Raw genomic sequence first — 18,968 nt, 5'->3', positions numbered from 1 at the left:
TTTTTTTTTTTTTTTTTTTTTTTTTGAGATAGGGTCTTGCTCTGTCCTCCAGGCTAGAAGGCTAGAGGAGTGCGGTGGTACAATCATGGCTCACTGCGGCCTGAACCTCCCAGGCTCAAGTGATCCTCCCACCTCAGCCTCCAGAGTGGTCCATCATGCCTGACTAATCTTTTTATTTTTGTAGAGACAAGGTCTCCCTACATTGCCCAGGCTGGTCTTAGACTTCTGAGCTCAAGTGATCCACCTGCTTCAGCATCCCAAAATGCTGGGATTACAGGTGTGAGCCACCACACACAACCTCGGAGCCTGAGTTCTTATGCATCCTTCTCTATTTCCTACTCTTGGCCATGCTCTATTTTCACAATTAGAAAAAAAGTTAGTTGAAAAGGGAAAACTCATAAACAGACAGGAAACAAAAGACCAATATAACAGGGGATGATATCCAAATTCAGAGTAATAGAGAAATTATGCAAAAGGGGAGTTTGTAAGCTCCCTGAAGAAAGACAACATGTTTACATTATTTGTAGAATTCCAAGGTCCTGGAACATTCCAGAGAGTACATACCAGGCAGGAAGGCAGGCAACACATATTTGTTGAATGAATTGAACTGGGTGATGGGTAACAAGTCCTAATTTATCTTTAGTATAATACAACTAGAGGTCATCTATTTTTAAATGTCCTGCAGAAAAATGATAGCAAATGATTCACGTAACAGAAATATAGATTAAAGAATTGGGAAACAAGGGAAATATTATATTTAAGAACAAACAAAAATATGATTTTTAAAGGAAAGAATTACGTTATAACCAAATTAGCTTTGAAAATTAAAAAGAGTCAGTTTTTCTGAGGAAATTACAGCAGTTGAATCTCTAGCAATAAGAGAGAAAGCGCAAAAGCACTTTGCAAGCCTGCAGGACTGATTTCCATTTAAACACCATTTCATGGGTTTACCGCTAATATTTACAGCCAATATGGAAAAGAAATGTTAATGCAATTCTAGGAGATAGAAAGCAGAAGAGACTGGAATAAAGGAGAAGCCAGAGTTGAGAAGGCTGCACCCCACCTTTGGTGCAGGAAGGGTTAATGTGTGCTTGAGGACTGTTTTTCTCTCTGAGCTTGGAAAACTCAAGTCTTCAGTGCCTATGGCCAAGCCAGTTCCCGTACAGTGTGCCCAGTGGAACTAACTACAACATTAGTTGGCTTCTTAAATACAGAGGAGTCCGCCTTTGGGGTTCCTAGGGCCAGAGAGAGAAATAAGATGGTAAAACACCTAGAGTAACTTCAAACTGCCACAAAGGAAACAGATAAAAAACATGAGCTTAAAGCAACAGGAAAGTCCTTTCATGTGTCTAACCCCCAGCTTGCCCTGCTGGGCCTCACTTGTATATATACAAAGGACCCTCCAGGCATCCTCAGAGCCTGTGGCCAAAGCTTCCATCAAGAGAGCAGCCCCCTGCCAGGGCTGAAAGGTCTTCAGTCTAACTCTTCATTTTTAATATGAGAACTAAGAATTTAAGGAAATTTAAGGAAAACTTACATGAGTAAAAGAGAAGCCCCAAGATGAGCAAAAAAGGTTATTTATGAGGAAAATAATTAGTGCTAGATACAGAAAATAATGTTAAAAGGATACTTGAGAGGCAGTGGGTGGGGGCCTACTGGAGTGAGGGGTAACAAGATGGCGACCAAGACGGTGGTGCGCCATAAGCGCAAGATTGCTGAACTAAAGCAAGAATGTCTTGCTCGTGGTTTTGAGACCAAGGAAATGAAACAAGATGCCATCAAAAGGTTCCAGGCTTTTTTTTTTTTTTTTTTTTTTTTTTTTGAGAGGGAGTCTCACTCTGTTGCCCAGGCTGGAGTGCAGTGGTTCAATCTTGGCTCCACACAACCTCCGCTTCCCAGGTTCAAGCGATTATCCTGCCTCAGTCTCCTGAGTAGCTGGGACTACAAGCGCGCGCCACCATGCCAGGCTAATTTTTGCATTTTTAGTAGAGATGGGGTTTCACTATGTTGGCCAGGCTGGTATCGAACTCCTGACCTCATGATCCGCCTGCCTCGGCCTCCCAAAGTGCTGGCTCCAGGCATATATTTCAGGGCATGCTGAAGAGGCAAATGAAGATGTACTGGGAGATGAAACAGAGGAAGAAGAAACAAAGCCCCATAGAAATCCCTGTCAAAGAGGAAGAACTCCCTGAAAAAACTGTTGATGTGGAAGCAGAGAAGAAAGTGGTAAAAATTACATCTGAAATACCACAGGCGGAGAGAATGCAGAAGAGGGCTGAACGAGTCCATGTACCTGTGAGCTTGTAAAGTAAGAAAACTGCCCAGGCAACTAGGTTTGGGACTTCTTCAGTTTCAACAAAAGGTCTGTCATCTAACAATAAACCTATCATGAACCTGGATAAGCTAAAGGAAAGAGCTCAAAGATTTGGTATGAATGGCTCTTCGATCTCCAGAAAGTCTGAAGATGATGAGAAACTGAAAAGGAGGAAGGAGCGATTTGGAATTATCACCGGTTCAGCTGGAACCAGAAGGAACACAGAGGATACAGAGGCAAAGAATAGGAAAAGAGCCACGCGCTATGGGATTGCCTGCTGAAAAGTTCATGCTGCTTTCTGTTCTCCAGTGGTTTCCATTTCTCTGATTCTTCTCGGTCACAAATATACCTAAATACACAGTCACGTACCTACCTCCTGCCTTGCAATGAGGGCACATGTATCCCAGCTACATCTGGGAACTCCAGCAGCAATTTGACTTATTGATATTCCAACTTAAAGCTGTTGTGTTTTTGTTTTTGATTTTTTTCTTGTTAGTTAAAAAAAAAAAAATCTGAAAAGAGATGGGGGTAAAAAGAAGCTACTGCACCTACAACACAAGCACAGGCTACTAGAAAACAAGAACCACAAAACAAGTTACATGATTTTTTAAATAAAAATAAAAGTTTGTATGAGGACTGAATAGGAAAGACAGCACAAAATGAATTAATAAAGTGAGCGATCAAAGCATTGGCCAGTTTTTAAACAAACAAAAAAATCATAAGACAAAGTTAAAAGGTATGCAGGATGATTACAGGTATAAAGTTCGATTTAATAAGAGTTACAGAAGAAAGCAATGAAGAGGATGAAAGGGAAGAAACAAATACACAAAAGAATAGAATAGAATAGAATAGAATAGAATAGAATAGAATAGAATAGAATAGAATAGAATAGAATAATGTCTTACAGCTGAAAAAAAACTTGAGTATTGGAAAGGCACCAAAGTGTTGGAAAGAATAATGAAAAAGTGGCACTTCTATTCATATCCTGGTGAACTTTTTGGGTTGAAGGTTAAATTTAAAAATGCTTCAAATACTGGGAAAAAACTTCAGTAACATTCAACAGAACAGAACAAGAAACGCCAGCCAATACACTTCCATCCACATCACTAAATGCTGCTAGACAAGAGAAAAGGGATTTGAACATGAAAGTCTAAACAGAGCAAAAGATCAATTAAGTGTGATACCTGTTTAGTCATGAAAAGATTCAAAAACGATTCCACTCATATATCCCTTTTGGAAAATTTATCCCTTCAGCCAAAGTAAAGAAAGATATGCATGGATAAGGAAGAAAATTGATACAGCCATCAGAGAATATCAAATAAGTCAGTAAAATGTTAATTGTAACTGATTTCTGATCACGGAAATGAAATGTATGCCACTAAGAAAGAATTCTTAAAGATAATACCAAACTAAAATGAAACACCTGAAAGGTGATAGGAGAAGAGTTGTTTAAAAGATGTACTGGGCCCAGCACAGTAGCTCATAGCTATAATTCCAGTGCTTTGGGAGGCCAAGGTGGGAGGATTGCTTGAGGCCAGAAGTTTGAGACCAGCCTGGGCAACATAGCAAGACTCTGTCTCTACAAAAAAATTTTTTACGTAATAATGAGACAAAATAAAAAGTATGTTGATTTTGCTTTGTACATAAGAAGAGTAACAGATAATGGTTAACTCCTGATATTGATAGAAAAGATAAGTTTATGCTTATTAAAAGTTCAAGGGTAACAATTACTAGGATAAAGATAGGATACAGAAATTAAAGAGCAACAATTTCCATAGTATGGTGTGCAGACACCTAGAGAAATCCCTTAGATACTTTCAAGGGTCTATGAGTTTAAAACTATTTCCCTAATAATACTGAGATATATGTGCCTTATTCCCTCTGTTGACATTTGTAGTAATGGTATAAAACTAATGTTGGGCAAAAGTTCAAGCTTCTGACATGAATGAAGACAGTGGCATTAAACTATACTTGAGGTATTATATTTTTACCATCACATACAATAAAAACAAAACAAGCAAACAAGCAAATACGTGCTAGTTTCACTTGAGAATGTCCTTTGTGAAGCAATATAGAATATTAATTTTATTAATCTCAAACTTTGGGTACCAACCTTTTAAATATTCTGTGTGACAAAGCAGGAAGTACGTGTAAAGCATTTTGACTGTATACCAAAATACAGCAATTGCCTCAAGGAAAAGCACTCGTGTGATGCTTTGAGTAGGAGTTGAAACTAGCTGCTTTTTTCAAGGGATTCCATTTTTACCTGAAAGAATGACATATTGACAAACTACGTGTTCAGACTTGAGTGTTTGGCTGATGTCTTCTCAAAAATAAACCAAGTGAGAGTCTATCACTTCACAGAAAGCAACTGACAGTATTTGTTGCCAATGGTAAAATTTGAGCTTTCAAGCAAAAAAAAAGAAAAGAAAATTTTCGGGAACTTGCATCCCCCACTACTGATAACTTTCTAGTGCTTTATTTTCTGATGAGGTTAATGGATATAATTTTTTACTAATGTATCATGAAGCACATTAACATTTGGAAAATCCAAATAACTCAGTCAACCAATAATTCCAAATGCCAATGCATGATGTTATAGAATCACACACAAGTATAGGGTCTATTCAAAGTGCAAGACAAGCCTACAGATTTTAATGTAACAGAGAAAGTTAGTGTGTGATTTCAGTTTCCACATTGCAATTAACCTTTAAAAACTACCACTTTTGAATTTTGGTGAGGTATCAAAGAATATCTAGTTATATGAAAATATATTTTCCTTTTCCAACTATCGGTGTGAAGCAGGATTCTCTAACCAAAATAACATTTTGTAATAGATTGAATGAAGAGGCAGATGTGTGAATCCAGCAGTGATCTGCTAAGCCAGGCATTAAAGAAAGTCGCAAAAATGTAAAATAACACTATTCTTCTCATTAAATTCATATGTTTTGAAAATTTTAGTTTAGGTTTTATTTTTCTGAAACAGAGTCTTTCTCTCTTGCCCAGCTGGAGTGCAGTGGCATGATCTCAGCTCACTATAACCTCCACCTCCTGGGTTCAAGCCACTCTGCCTCAGCCTCCCAAGTAGCTGGGACTACAGACATGCGCCACCACACCCAGCTAATTTTTGGTAATTTTTGTAGAGATGGGGTTTTACCATGTTGGCCAGGCTGGTCTCAAACTCCTGACCTCAAGTGATCCACCCACCTCGGCTTCCCAAAGTGCTGGGATTATAGGCATGAGCCACCACACCCGACCAGTTATGTTTCATTTCAAAAATGTTATTTCAAGCTGGGTGTGGTGGTACACACCTGGAATCCCAGCTACTTGGGAGGCTGAGGCATGAAGATGGCTTGAGTCCAGGAATTCAAGACCAGCCTGGGCAATATATCAAGATCTCATCTCAAAAAGGAAAAAAAAAAAAAAAAAGGTAAAAATCATAATAATAAAAACATTATGTTAATGTGCTTTATAACTATCATATGGTTTACGATTATTATTTTAATTGAGCCATAAATAAGTATTTTTTAAAATTTACTATAATTTTTCATATGATATATATCAATAGATATAACCCACACAAATACAAGCTCTTCTGTGAGTTCAATAATTTAAGAGTATTAAAGGAATTCTGAGAACAAAAATTTGAGAGGCAATGCTCTAGAAAATAACCAGAGAAAAATAATGAAAAAAGATATATTAGCCGGGCGCGGTGGCTCACGCCTATAATTCCAGCACTTTGGGAGGCCAAGGCGGGCAGATCACCTGAGATCAGGAGTACGAGACCAGCCTGACCAACATGGTGAAACCCTGTCTCTACTAAAAATACAAAAATTAGCTGGGCCTGGTGGCCAGTGCCTGTAATCCCAGCTACTCAGGAGGCTGAGGCAGAAGAATCGCTTGAACCTGGGAGGCAGAGGTTGCGGTGAGCCAAGATCGCACCATTGCACTCCAACCTGGGCAACAAGAGCAAAACTCTATCTCAAATAAAAAGATATATTGATCAATGCAACAAAAATAAAAATAATGAAATGGCATAGAAAAAATAAGACTCTATATATCAGCAATTGTAATATGTGAAAATGGGTTAACCCTACCTTTAAAAGATACTTTCAAACTGGATTTTTTTTAAAAGCCAGTATTATTTTTTAAGTACCCATGATACATAAGAAAACTGACCTAATGTCAGGCCACCAAGCAAGACTCTACCCCTTTCAAAGAAGAATACAAACCAAATTCTCTGACCACAACATAGTTAAATTTTAAACCAACAGCAAAGAAGATGAAATTTAAGGACTGTATGTTTTGAAATTATAACACAGTTTTCTAAATATTCACAGGTCAAAGAACAGCTCTTAAAGAAAGCTTTTTTTTTTATTAGAACTCCATGATAAAATACTATATGTTGTGGGATATAGATAAATCAGCAGTAGGAGGCAAATTTCATACTTGAACTGCTTATGTTAGACAGGAATAAAGGCTAAAAAGTTAAAGAGCTAAAGCATACAACATGCTAGAAAAAAAATAAAAGAATTAACCTGAAGAACTTAGAAAGATGGATGTAATAAAGATAAAACAAATTAACGAAGTAAAGACTTGACAGAAAGGACAATTTAAGATGAAAATTGGTTCTTTGAAATGGAAAAGAAAACTAACAAACTGGCAAAGATAATCAAATATTAGAAAAGAAAAGGAAGACCATTTTAGATGTGACAATTCTCTTTTGAAAAAAGAGAATTTTGTGAATCCCTTTATGCTAATATTTGAAAACAGACAAAATGGGAACATTTCTGGAAAAATATAAACAATCTAAAGTGATTCAATTATTTGGAAAGAGAAAAACAGTAATTTTTCAGTGCAGAAACCTGGCAGCTACTACCTTAACCAAGTGATGAAGGTACATGCTGAAAGAGGCACATCTTGAAGAGGAAACACCAGACAAACCCAAATGGTGGGGCATTCTATTAAGCACCTGATGATTGATGATTATGGTAGCAACTGTGTTAAACCAGTAAGTATGTGAGTCAAAACAAATAAGGTTATGAACCAGAAGAAAACAAAAACAAGTAACTTTTGGAGGTGGGACTGTGAGTGATTTGTCTTTATTTAGTAGTTTTAAATATATATATAGCTTATGCAACTGAATATAAATGGAAGAGAAGGCTGGGCCAGTGGCTCACACCTGTAATTCTAACACTTTGAGAGGCCAAAGTGGGAGGATCGTTTGAGCCCAGGAATTCAAGACCAACCAGAAAACATGGCAAAAACCCATCTTTACAAATAATAATTTAAAAAATTAGCCATACATGGTGGTGCATGCTTGTAGTCCCAGCTACTGGGGAGGCTGAGGTGGGAGGATCACTTGAGGCCTGGAGATTGAGGCTGCAGTGAGCCGTGATTGTGCCACCACACTCCAGCCTGGGTGACACAGTGAGACCCCCCACCCCCCTTAAAAAAAAAAAAAAAAACTTTCAGGGGATATAAAAGTACTGGACTGAAGAAACAAGCTGGGACAGGTGGTGATGGGGAACTAATAATTTTGGGTGTTTTCTCTCCATAGCATCCAACATTCTTGATTTCCTTTCCTCTGCTTCATACATAAAAGCATGATCACAGTCATCTTTATGCAGTTCCCCTCTCCAAGGAATGAGGTTTCTATTGTACACCTTTCTCTCTTCACCTGTATGGAAAAAAAAAAAAGAAAAATCTCCTTTCATTCCTTGTAATAATAATAGATTTTGGCTGGGCACAGTGGCTTAAGTCTGTAATCCCAGCACTTCGGGAGGCCGAGTTGGGTGGATCACTTGAGGCCAGGAGTTTGAGACCAGCCTGGGCAATGTGGTGAACCCATCTCTACTAAAAATTAAAAAAAATTAGTGGGGCTTGGTGGTGAGTGCCTGTAATCCCAGCTACTCAGGAGGCTGAGACACGAGAATCACTTGAACCGGGGAGGCAGAGGTGGCAGTGAGCAGAAATCGTGCCACTGCACTTCCAGCCTGGGTGACAGAATGAGATTCCATCTAAAAAAAAAGAAACAAAGAATAATAGATTTCTACTTTGTGGTCCCAATCAGTCTATGACCAGAAGGCCTATTTAGAAGAGAAATTAAAGTTAAAAAAAAAAAGCAAGTTATATTTCAATCAACTTAAATTCCAAAACAACTCAGATATAGATGTTATATACGTATATAACATATATATATATAAACATACTTATATTTGTAAGGCTTGGCAATGGCCTGAGGTACTCATTTTTGTGTTTATGAATAGACCTGTAGCACACAAGTGCTGAAAAGAAATCTTCATGATCATCCACCCCAAACTTCTCATTTTACAAATAGGAAAACTGAAGTCCAGAGAGGTTATACCACTTCCCTGGGATTACACAGTTATTTTTGTTTACTCTGAAATAATTCAAGGACAAATTGTTGGAGGACACATATCCACAGGGGATTGGTTCCAGGCCCACAGATGCTCCACTGTCTTATATAAAATGGTGTGGAATTTTAGGTATATAACCCATGCACATCCTACTATATACTTTAGATCACCTCTAGATTACTTATAATACCTAATACAATGTAAATGCTAGGAAAATAGTTGTTATATTGTATTGTTTTCATTTGTATTATTTTTTATTGTTATTATTGTTTTTTTTTTCTATCTTTGAAATACAGTTGGTTACACCCACAGTTTTGGAACCTTGGATATGAAGAACCAACTGCGTACTGTTGGTTAATCATTAGTGCTTTGCCAGGAAGGGGAACATCACACTGGGGCCATGTACCCTAGAACTTAAAGTACAATAAAAATATATATTTAAAAAAATCATTAGTGCTTTGCAAACATATAAGCACTCTTCCATGAGGACAAAACCAAAATTATAAACAGCTTCCTGCCAAAGTTTTCTTCCTCCATTCACACCCCCTGCCCTAAATTTCCCACTCAGTTCATTGAACAAACCTTTATTGAGCTCCTGCTGTACTACAGGCTCTGAGCTAGGTGCAGGGGGCGATGTTGACCAAGCCAGACACAGTCTCTTCTATTAAGGAGCATTTCATCTACAAATTAATTAGTTCAAGTAAGCTTATTACCAGAGCTTTCTCTAAAAGCTAACAAAAAATTACACTTTGAGAACTTTTTTTTTTTTATAATTGGCCCTAATCCCTAGGTATATGAGTCCAAGTATAAAGATGTAATAAAAAATCATATCATGAAAGGTATGTCTTGTTAAATAATGGAAACACTGCTACTTAAAAAACCATGAAAGTTAAGACTGCATTCATTCGACAGGTCTTAACTGAGCACCTACTGTGAGCTGGTACTGCTTTGAGTACTGGGATACAGCGATGAAAAAGACAGACCCAGTCTGCCCTGGTGAAGCTCTGACAGAGGAATATACAATTGCAGATGTGACAAGTGTTAATGAAGAAAAGTACACGGTGCTACAAGAGAAAATGTCATGGGGACTATGTGGTAGCCGTGAGCACCTCACAACACCTCTAACCACAGAAAGCATCATGGGCCAAGGCTCCTGTTGCCCGTCACTGAAATCTATCACCACGTTTGTGTGGAGGCCACACTTCACCATGGGCTGCTTCCAGCCAGTGATCATGTGTGGTAGGACTACCAAAGCAGGCGCATTGTTGGGGAACAGGGACTCCTCTGATGGCTGGCTCTGACTCAAAGACCCTTACCCCCACCCCTGCTGCATCTTCTTTAGACTGCACAGCAATCCTGGAAGCTTCTGCTCAACATTCCCTCCCTCTCTCCTTCACTCCAGGTCAGACTCACATTGTTGTCTGACAGCTCCCCCACTTTGCCAGCTCCCTCCGTATTTTTTTTCTCACAGGTGGTTCCCCTAATACAAGTATTGCATGTGTAATCTTATCCTAGATTATTCATCACAAAGAACTCAGACTGATGGAAGATCTAATTTAGATTGAGATGAGGCTGCTTAGGATGGGGTTACTGTGAAAGTATTCAAACACAAATTGAGACTTGCAGAAGGAGGAGGAATTTCTCAAGGAAAAGAGGAAGGAATGTCATTACAGGAACAGCATGTGCAAGGTCCCTGAGGCAGGTTGGAACTTCTCCCAATCGAAGGACTAAATGAAGGGCAGTATAGCTGGACCATAATGTTTCCAGAAGGAAGAGGGCAGTGTCTGATGAAACTTAAGAGATAAGCAGAGGCCAGATTATGCCAGGACTTGTAATTCACTTTTAGGATTTTACATTTTGTATGCTAAGTGCACAGGGTACTTATGTGAGGTCTTTAGGAAGGGAACATCTCGATCAGACTCTTTTCTGTTCAATCCATACACAGGGTGATCTTTTAAAAACACAAGATGTTCCCTTGTGACCTTTAAAAGATCACCCTGTCTGCTGCGTGGGATCGAACAGAAAAGAGGTTGTAGGAGACCAACAAGGCAGCTACTGAAATGGCCCAGGAAGGATAAACTAAGGATTACTTTCTGCATAATGAGAAAAATCATCTTTATAAGGTCTTCCTTAAGATTCTGAAGCCCTTTTCTTTATTTCAAGGCAGTCAATATTTTCTGCCATTTTCTTTATTCAGAAACCGTCTTAACTTTTACATCTTTGTGCAAGTGGGTATTATGTCTCACTCAATTTGCAACCTCACATACTATGTGAATCAGTCTATAATCTCCTCCAAAGTTGTGTAACAGAGATACTGTATAGTAAAAATGTTGGACTCCACCTCTGTCTTTAAAGCTAAGAGAATAGATTAGAAACTTACAAGTGTTCCACAAGAAAGTAATGGGAAAGTCTGTATAAAATCCATACAAAATATGTTGCTTACACAAGATGTCCCTTCTAGAAAAGGAGATAGGGCAAACAAATTGACTTTATGATAAGTTTGATCTAAAATTAAAATGCTGGAAATAATAAAAGCCAATTAAACTTTGGTTTGCCTGATTAAAATTTAGATGGGCTTCTAAGGGAACTATTAGGAAAATAAGAACTAATTATTTGTTTTTCAATAATCAGACAACAATTATAAGCACTCAAGTCCTCTAGTCCTGGATCTGTGCATGGATTTTTAAATATTCTCATTTTTAAATTGATTATTAGCAGTGAATACGGGGGGAGAAAGCCTTTTATCTGTATATGCATATGTTACATGAATATACATGCACATATACATATATCTTCATATATACATACATATGTGTGTTTGCAATACACTTAGGGTTAGGGTGGGGTGTGTGTGATGTGGATGAAGGTCATTTGTGTGTTAGCTTATTTAAATTAAACCTTTACTTGAGATGATTTAAATAAATTCCAGACAATTTTTTTTAGTTGTTTCACATGCAACCATACAAAAAAAAAAAAAAAAAGCTGGGCATGGTGGCACACCTTGTAATCCCAGCTTCTCTGGGGTGAGGCAGGAGGATTGCTTAAGCCCAGGAGTCTGAGGCTGCAGTGAGCTATGATCACACCACTGGACTCCAGCCTGGGCAACAGAGCGAGACCCTTTAAAAAAAAATCAAGTAATAAGTGATGAATATTTAATCTGACCTTGGATTTGGGAATAGCTATGTAAACATAAAAACAGTGGAAGAATCCATGAAGGGCCAAGTACAGTGGCTCACACCTGTAATTCCAGCACTTTTGGGAAGCCAAGGCGGGAGGATTACTTGAGGCCAGGAGTTCAAGATCAGCCTGGGCAACATAGCAAGACCCTGTCTCTTAAAATTTTTTAAAAAAAAATCGACGAAGAAAAAGTGATAACTTTGACTACAAAACTTGAAACATCTAAAAATGAGTAGAGATTTCAGGTGAAAGGCATTAGAGTAGGGCTGCATCACAAACCCACTCTCCCATAAAACCTAATAAAAATGGACAGAAATTGTGTATGTGAGTGTGCAGACATCTCAAAAATTTGTCAACTGCACAGCCCCATGCCATACATTCCAACAGACGAGGCCAGTGGGGGAAATGGAAGATTTTCGTACCAATGTACCTCACAAACAGCAGCACAGGAGACAGAAGTTAAATCAACAAATTATGTAGAGTGCTTGCTAATATCCTCCCCATATGGACAGAAGACCAAAGGAGTAGACAACACCTTAGAAAACTCTTTGAGATGTCACTACCTCCACTTTCAGACTTTAGCAGAGATGGAAAGAACTTGGGGGTCTTTCTAGTATGGGAGAAAAGAGAAGCAGCACAGAATGATCTCGTACATACAGAGCTAACTCATTGACTAGGAGTGAATCGTTCTATTGAAGGGACATTGATCAGTGCGTAGAAAGAAAACATGTGGCATGGGTGATGAGCAGGGAGGCAATGGCAAAAATAGCTGAAGACCAGGCACCTGCAGAATGGTTGTATTATATTCCTGTAACCAAACACACCAGGAGAAGTCAAGTGGAGTTCCTACAAGTAAGGAGGTGATCCTGTATGGGTACGACTCCTGGTACCCTGGAAATGGCTGGCCTTCCCTATAGTAGGGATTTTATTTATTTTTTCCTTTCTTTGAGACAGGGTCTCACTCTGCTGCCCAGGCCAGAGTGCAGTGGCACAATCACAGCTCACTGCAGCCTCGATCTCCAGGCCTCAAGTGATTCTTCTACCTCAGCCTCCCAAGTAGCTGGGATTACAGGTGCATGCACCATCATGCCCGGCTAATTTTTTGCATTTTTTGTAGAAATGGGTTTTCGCCATGTTGACCAGGCTGGATTAATGATTTTCTAACAGGGAAAGTCACAAGGAGGTGGAGGATATGATTATTAGAGGCAGGGAAGTATGTGATATGGGGGAAGATTCACAGAAAAGTTTAGGAAAAGGCTGCTATACTGTGGACGAAGTCTCAGATCAGAAAGGTGAGCCGTGTTACAGTAGGGAAGAGTGTGTGGAGCCTGAAAGCTCTAGAACTTCTAGAACTTCTAGAACCCTACTCTCCTGCTGGCCATGTGATATAATGGGAATAAGCGAGGTGCTGGTGAGCCCGAGTTGCCTGTCTCTTCTATCTGGTGTCACTGCTGCACAAAAACATGGAGTTCTCTCTCTCAGGTTCACTCATATCAAGCAGGTGCTAGCCAAGCAATCCTGTTAGAAAGTCAGGTAGGGTTGGCCAGGCGCGGTGGCTCACGCTTATAATCCCAGCACTTTGGGAGGCCGAGGCGGGTGGATCACGAGGTCAGGAGATCGAGACCACGGTGAAACACCGTCTCTACTAAAAATACAAAAAATTAGCCAGGTGTGGTGGCGGGCGCCTGTAGTCCCAGCTACTCGGAGAGGCTGAGGCAGGAGAATGGCATGAACCCGGGAGGCGGAGCTTGCAGTGAGCCGAGATTGCGCCACTGCACTCCAGCCTGGGCGACAGGGCTAGACTCCGTCTCAAAAAAAAAAATAAAAAAGTCAGGTAGGGTTGCAAGAAGCATAAAGCCTTAAAGCTTTCTAGGAACTATAGCTGCTTAATTACAACGTTTGTGATGCTTGTATCAAATGACTGCAAATGGACATGAAAGTCTGAAGAAAAAACAAAAGTCAGTGTTGTACTTTTTATATTGTCTGATGCTCTATGAAAGCCTCATCTTGTCTACATTGTCTCTGAGGAAAGTGAGAATTTTTTTTTAACTACACAGACTCCCCAACAACGGTTAGAATATTGCCCAAGGAAAGTGTCTTGCAGAGCTGTATCAAATACAAAATGCAGCCTGATTTTGTTAGCGGAAAGAGTCCACTAGACTGAGAGCACAGCCCTTTGCGCTGGTGGCCATTAGTGGCTTGCTTGATGTTATCGTGGGAGCTGCCTGGACACTTTCCCCGTGCTCTTTGTTGTCCCGGGGGTGCTGGTCCATCCAGAGGGGTTAGGCTGAGTGGAAGGAGGCGTCCATGAATCATCCCCAGCAGAGAATAGGAACTTAACAAAACTGAAAACAAAATGGGAGATAAATGCAGTAAGACCCTTTGAAGGAGGGAAAACTGGGAAGGGAACAGGGAGAGGACTGCTGAAAGCCCCGGATGAAGTTTCATAACAGTTTTCCACTGTGAGTTATTGACATGGCTCCAGTATCCCCAGCTTCCCTTTACTTTTAGCCCTAGTGACTAGGAGACGTGAGGGTGGAAAGGGGAGATGTGAAGAGCCAAAGCGACGGTCCTCAATTGAAGCAGAGGCCCCAGGACTCCACGATCAAGCAGAGGACTGACTTAAAACCCAAAGGCATCCCACCACAGGAACAGGATGATGCTGTCCTGCAGATATGGAATGAACCTGATCCAGAACATTTAACCAAGGTATGTGAGTTTTCCACCCTGCCACACCTTCAAATGCCCAGACTTTTCACTGGCCTTAAAAGTCCATGCGAGCAGGTTTCAGATGGTGGCAATAAGTTAAGAAACAATTGATTAATGCAAGTGGGTTGTGGCAGAGCCAAACCTTTAGCTTCATGGTTGGAAGTGAATAGATAATACGTAAAATGATAGATCAAGAAAGAGCAGTATTTATTTCCAAGACATATGGAGGTAAACAAGAAGTAATAGGTCCGGGTGCAGTGGCTCATGCTTGTAATCCCAGCACTTTGGGAGGCCAAGAGAGGAGGATCGCCTGAGCTCATGAGTTTGAGACCAGCCAGAGCAACATAGTAAGACTCAGTCTTTACAAATTAGCTGGGCATGGTGGCATGTGCCTGTAGTCCCAGCTACTTGGGAAGCTGAGGTGGGAGTGTCTCTTGAGCCTGGGAGATTGAGGTTGCAGTAAGCCATAATCACACCATTGCACCCCATCCAGCCTGGGCCACAGAGGGAGACCTTGTCTCAAAAAAAAAAAAAAAAAAAAAGGAAAAGAGGTAAAAAGAAATCCAGTACAGTTGCTGGAGATCAGAATCAGAGAGAAGAGTAGGGGAAACTGCTATTTTTTACAGATGGTTTTAAGTATTATTTGATATTTTGAACTAAATACACTTCTTTGATAAAAATTATAATTATATTTTAAGAAAATATTATGTGGGTCATTTGCAACATGTCTGTAGCCCAGAGGCAGTCTGTGGTTGCCAGTTGTCAACCACTAAACCACCAGGTTTCTGGAGGGGGGCAGTAGGCAAATGGGCACTGGACCTCCTGAGAAGCAGGAGACCAAAACCCCATTTGGTCCCTTTTCAGGAAACAGGCAGTGAAGCATGAAGTTCAATTCATAGACCACAGAGTCAGACCACAGGGTTCCAGTTCCATCTCTGCTGCCTGTCAGCCCTGTGACCTCTGACAAGCTATTGAGCCAACCTGTGCTCCCATTTTCTCATCAACCCTCACAGATGTGATTCGAGAATTGAGTTACCCATGGACAGTGCTTAGAGGGGCACCTGTGACACACTACGTACAGTAACTATGTAAGAGTTTGATATTAACATTATTGTAAAGTGCAATATACTTAAGCCGTCTTTGGTAGACTACAGTGGCACCAACACCAGTCAGCTGACAAAAGACAGGAGGAGTTTGTAATGGGAAACTCACTAGAGAGGAAGGGGAGAGGAAGGTCAAGCTGACCTCTTAGGGGCAATCCCCAGGCTTCCCTGGACACCCTATCTCCTTGATGCTGGAAATCACCCCCCATCCAACCTCTGCACTGTGGGCATGCCTCACAGGAGAAAGGCTTCCATGTGAAAACACTTAAGCTGCCTCTCATTGAAACATGAAAATACAGTGCCCAGCATGCAACACGTCTTGGTTTCAACAGACTCTGAAGGGTGGAAAGGGCAGAAATGGCAGGAGAGACATAGGCTTCCTGGTCCCATTTTACATTTTTTTTTCCTCACTCTATTGTAACAAGGACAGAAACCGTGACTTAAGTAAACCTCTAGTTCCTGAACTTGTCAACAATGAGACAGGACTCTGGGAAGAAAGACATTCTCAGGCTGGGAGAGGGGAAGGGGATGTTGAACTGCTGAATGTAAGCATCATAAGACATTTTTTAAATTTGTAAGCAAAGCTGATGAAGTAAGAAAAGTGACGACCACACCCCAACCTCATATATAATATTAGTGTGTGTGTGTGTGTATGTGTATGTGTGTGTGAAGAGAGACAGAGAGAGAGAAAGACAGAGGGAGTTGAGTCTATTCTCTCTTTCCTACTGCAAGACCTCATTGCAGTGGTCCCTATAAGGAGGGAGGGAGGGAGGAAAGGGAGGGAGGGAGGGAGGGAGGAAGGAAGGAAGGAAGGAAGGAAGGAAGGAAGGAAGGAAGGAAGGAAGGAAGGAAGGAAGAAGGAAGGAAGGAAGGAAGGAAGGAAGGAAGGAAGGAAGGAAGGAAAATGAAGGGGGGAAGCAAGGAAGGAAAGAAAGAAGGAAGGAAGGAAAATGAAGGGGGGAAGGAAGGGAGGAAGGCGGAAAGGAAGGAAACAAGAAAAGGAAAGGAAAGAAAGGGAAAGAAAGGAAAGGGAGAAGAAAAAAGGAGAAGAAGGAAGAAGGAGGAAGAGAAGAAAGGCGGAGGGACAGAGAGTAGAGGAGGAAGGATAAGAGGAGGAGAGAGAAAAGTGAGCATGGAAGTGAAACTTAAAGGTTGAGACTTTCTTCCTCAAATACAAACAGCCCCATCCTAACATTCTTCTGCCTAAACATCTCTAGAGATAAGTCACTACCTGAAAAAGCTCTTCATTCTACTGGCAGAAATTTCGAGTTTTTAGGAAACTTTCACTTTGTGGCAGCCACTTAGCAGGCACCTTGCAGCACTCCAGCTGCCAGGAGAGCAGCTGCCCATGGGCCCGGCTGCAGCCAGGCCTCCCACGGGCTGCTCCCAGCCAGAGGTTGTACTGGCCCAGATTCCATGGCAGATGCAGGACTCCTCTGATGGCACAAAATAAAGGACTCCTAGGGCTTTGAGGAAGCTTTCTTAGACTGCTGGGTCTCTCCAGCCCTTGGGCTGGGCTTGCCTCAGAGTCTGGGGGCTCTCCTTGCCTTGCTTAGCTCCCCGACTCCATTCCCTCACAGGTGCATTCCCTTAGTAAGATCCTCGCATGTTTAACCTCATCATGGTGTCTGCCCCTTGGAGCATCTGAGCTAACACATACATAAACTGAGACAAAATCTCCTTGTTTTCCCCTATTGGTCCCAGTTCTAACCACAGGAATCACTGTATAAGTCTAATGTACTGTGGCTCCAGTTTTTCTAGCCAAGTATTCATAAAGGCACTGAACTGTCCTCTGTGTGTGCACGTATGGGTATGAGCATGTAAATGTATGTGCATGTGTGCAAGAGTGGGGCTGGGGTGAAGAGAATGGCAGGAGAGGTAAAATCTGATGAAGAAAGGGTGAGAAGAGAGACCCAGTGAGACAAGGGAGACCTGAAGCTGATGACTTGCTGTAAAACATACATGCTGAAACTTGGCCTTAGTGTGAAAACCTGAGTAGATACACAAAGGGAGCATAGAAGACATTGAAAGGTTAGTCAAGGACTTTCATGGGCCCAGCAACCTTCAAGGAATAGATAATTCCAACGTTGTTTGAATTGTTTCAGTGCATAATAAAGCATGGAAAGTTTCCCAGCTCCTTAAAATCAGCTGGTATAACACAGATATCAAAATGCACAATGGCCAGGCGCAATGGCTCACGTGTGTAATCCCAGCACTTTGGGAGGCCAAGGTGGGAAGATCACCTGAGGTCAGGAGTTCGAGACCAGCCTGGCCAACATGGTGAAACCCCTGTCTTTACTAAATATATAAAAATTAGCCAGGCATGGTGGTGGGCACCTGCAATCCCAGCTACTAGGGAGGCTGAGACAGGAAAATCATTTGAACCCAGGAGGTAGAGGTTGCAGTGCCAATGCACTCCAGCCTAGGCACTCCAGCCTAGGCACTCCAGCCTAGGCAACAAACCAATGCACTCCAGCCTAGGCAACAAGAGCAAAACTCCATCTCAAAAAAAAAAAAAAAGCACAATGATAGCATGCACCCACATACACAGAGACACATACACACACCCAGGAAAGAGGAGACCCATGTCAGTTACAATAACAACAATGAGAACAAACATTTACTGAGTATTTACCACGTCTCACAGACTATTCTAAGGGTTATATACCTCACCCTAATGCTAGGAGTCAAGATCTCTCATTATTATTCCCTTTTTATAGATGAGAAACTAAGAGAAATTAAGTAATTTACCCAAGGCCACAACCCCAGTAAGTAGTGGGATCGTGATGAATATAGACATAAAATCCTCAGAAAAATATTGATGAACTGAATCTATTAATTAAACAACTACTACAACAACAGCATGACCCTGTAAGGCTTATCCCAGGAATGCAAAACTACTCAAAAAAAAAAAAGGAAATTTATTGATTGATATCACTATATTAAGAAAAGAAAGGAAAAAACCCAATATAAAAATTATTAACAGCTGCAATCAACTGAATGTTTGTACACCCCTAAAATTCGTATGTTGAAATACTATCCCTAATGTGATGGCATTTAGAGATGGAGAGGCCAGAAAACTAGCCAGCTAAGAAGAGGGACTTCACCAGAGCCCCGCCATGCTGGCACCCGGATCTCAGACCTTTAGCCTACGAAACGGTAGGACATCAGTTTCTGTTGTTTATAAGCCACCCAGTACTTTGCTATAGCAGTCTGAGTGCACTAAGACAATAGCCAAGAAACCAACGGCACCATTATGGTCAACAGTGGAATACTGAAAGCATC

General features: G+C 40.9%; 1 protein-coding gene and 1 pseudogene across 1 annotated transcript in view; one reads left to right on the top strand and one right to left on the bottom strand.

The window, feature by feature from the left end:
- Positions 1-18,968, bottom strand: part of GRHL2 (grainyhead like transcription factor 2) — a 176,147-nt gene that overhangs the window by 138,685 nt on the left and 18,494 nt on the right. The gene's annotated exons all lie outside the window — the stretch shown is intronic.
- Positions 1,676-2,595, top strand: LOC116813750 (SAP domain-containing ribonucleoprotein-like; annotated as a pseudogene).

This window comes from Hylobates moloch, unplaced genomic scaffold (genome assembly GCF_009828535.3).
Source record: "Hylobates moloch isolate HMO894 unplaced genomic scaffold, HMol_V3 SCAFFOLD_9, whole genome shotgun sequence".
NCBI lineage: Eukaryota > Metazoa > Chordata > Mammalia > Primates > Hylobatidae > Hylobates > Hylobates moloch.
Note: the sequence above shows the minus strand (reverse complement) of the source record. Positions and strands in the feature narration are given on the sequence as shown.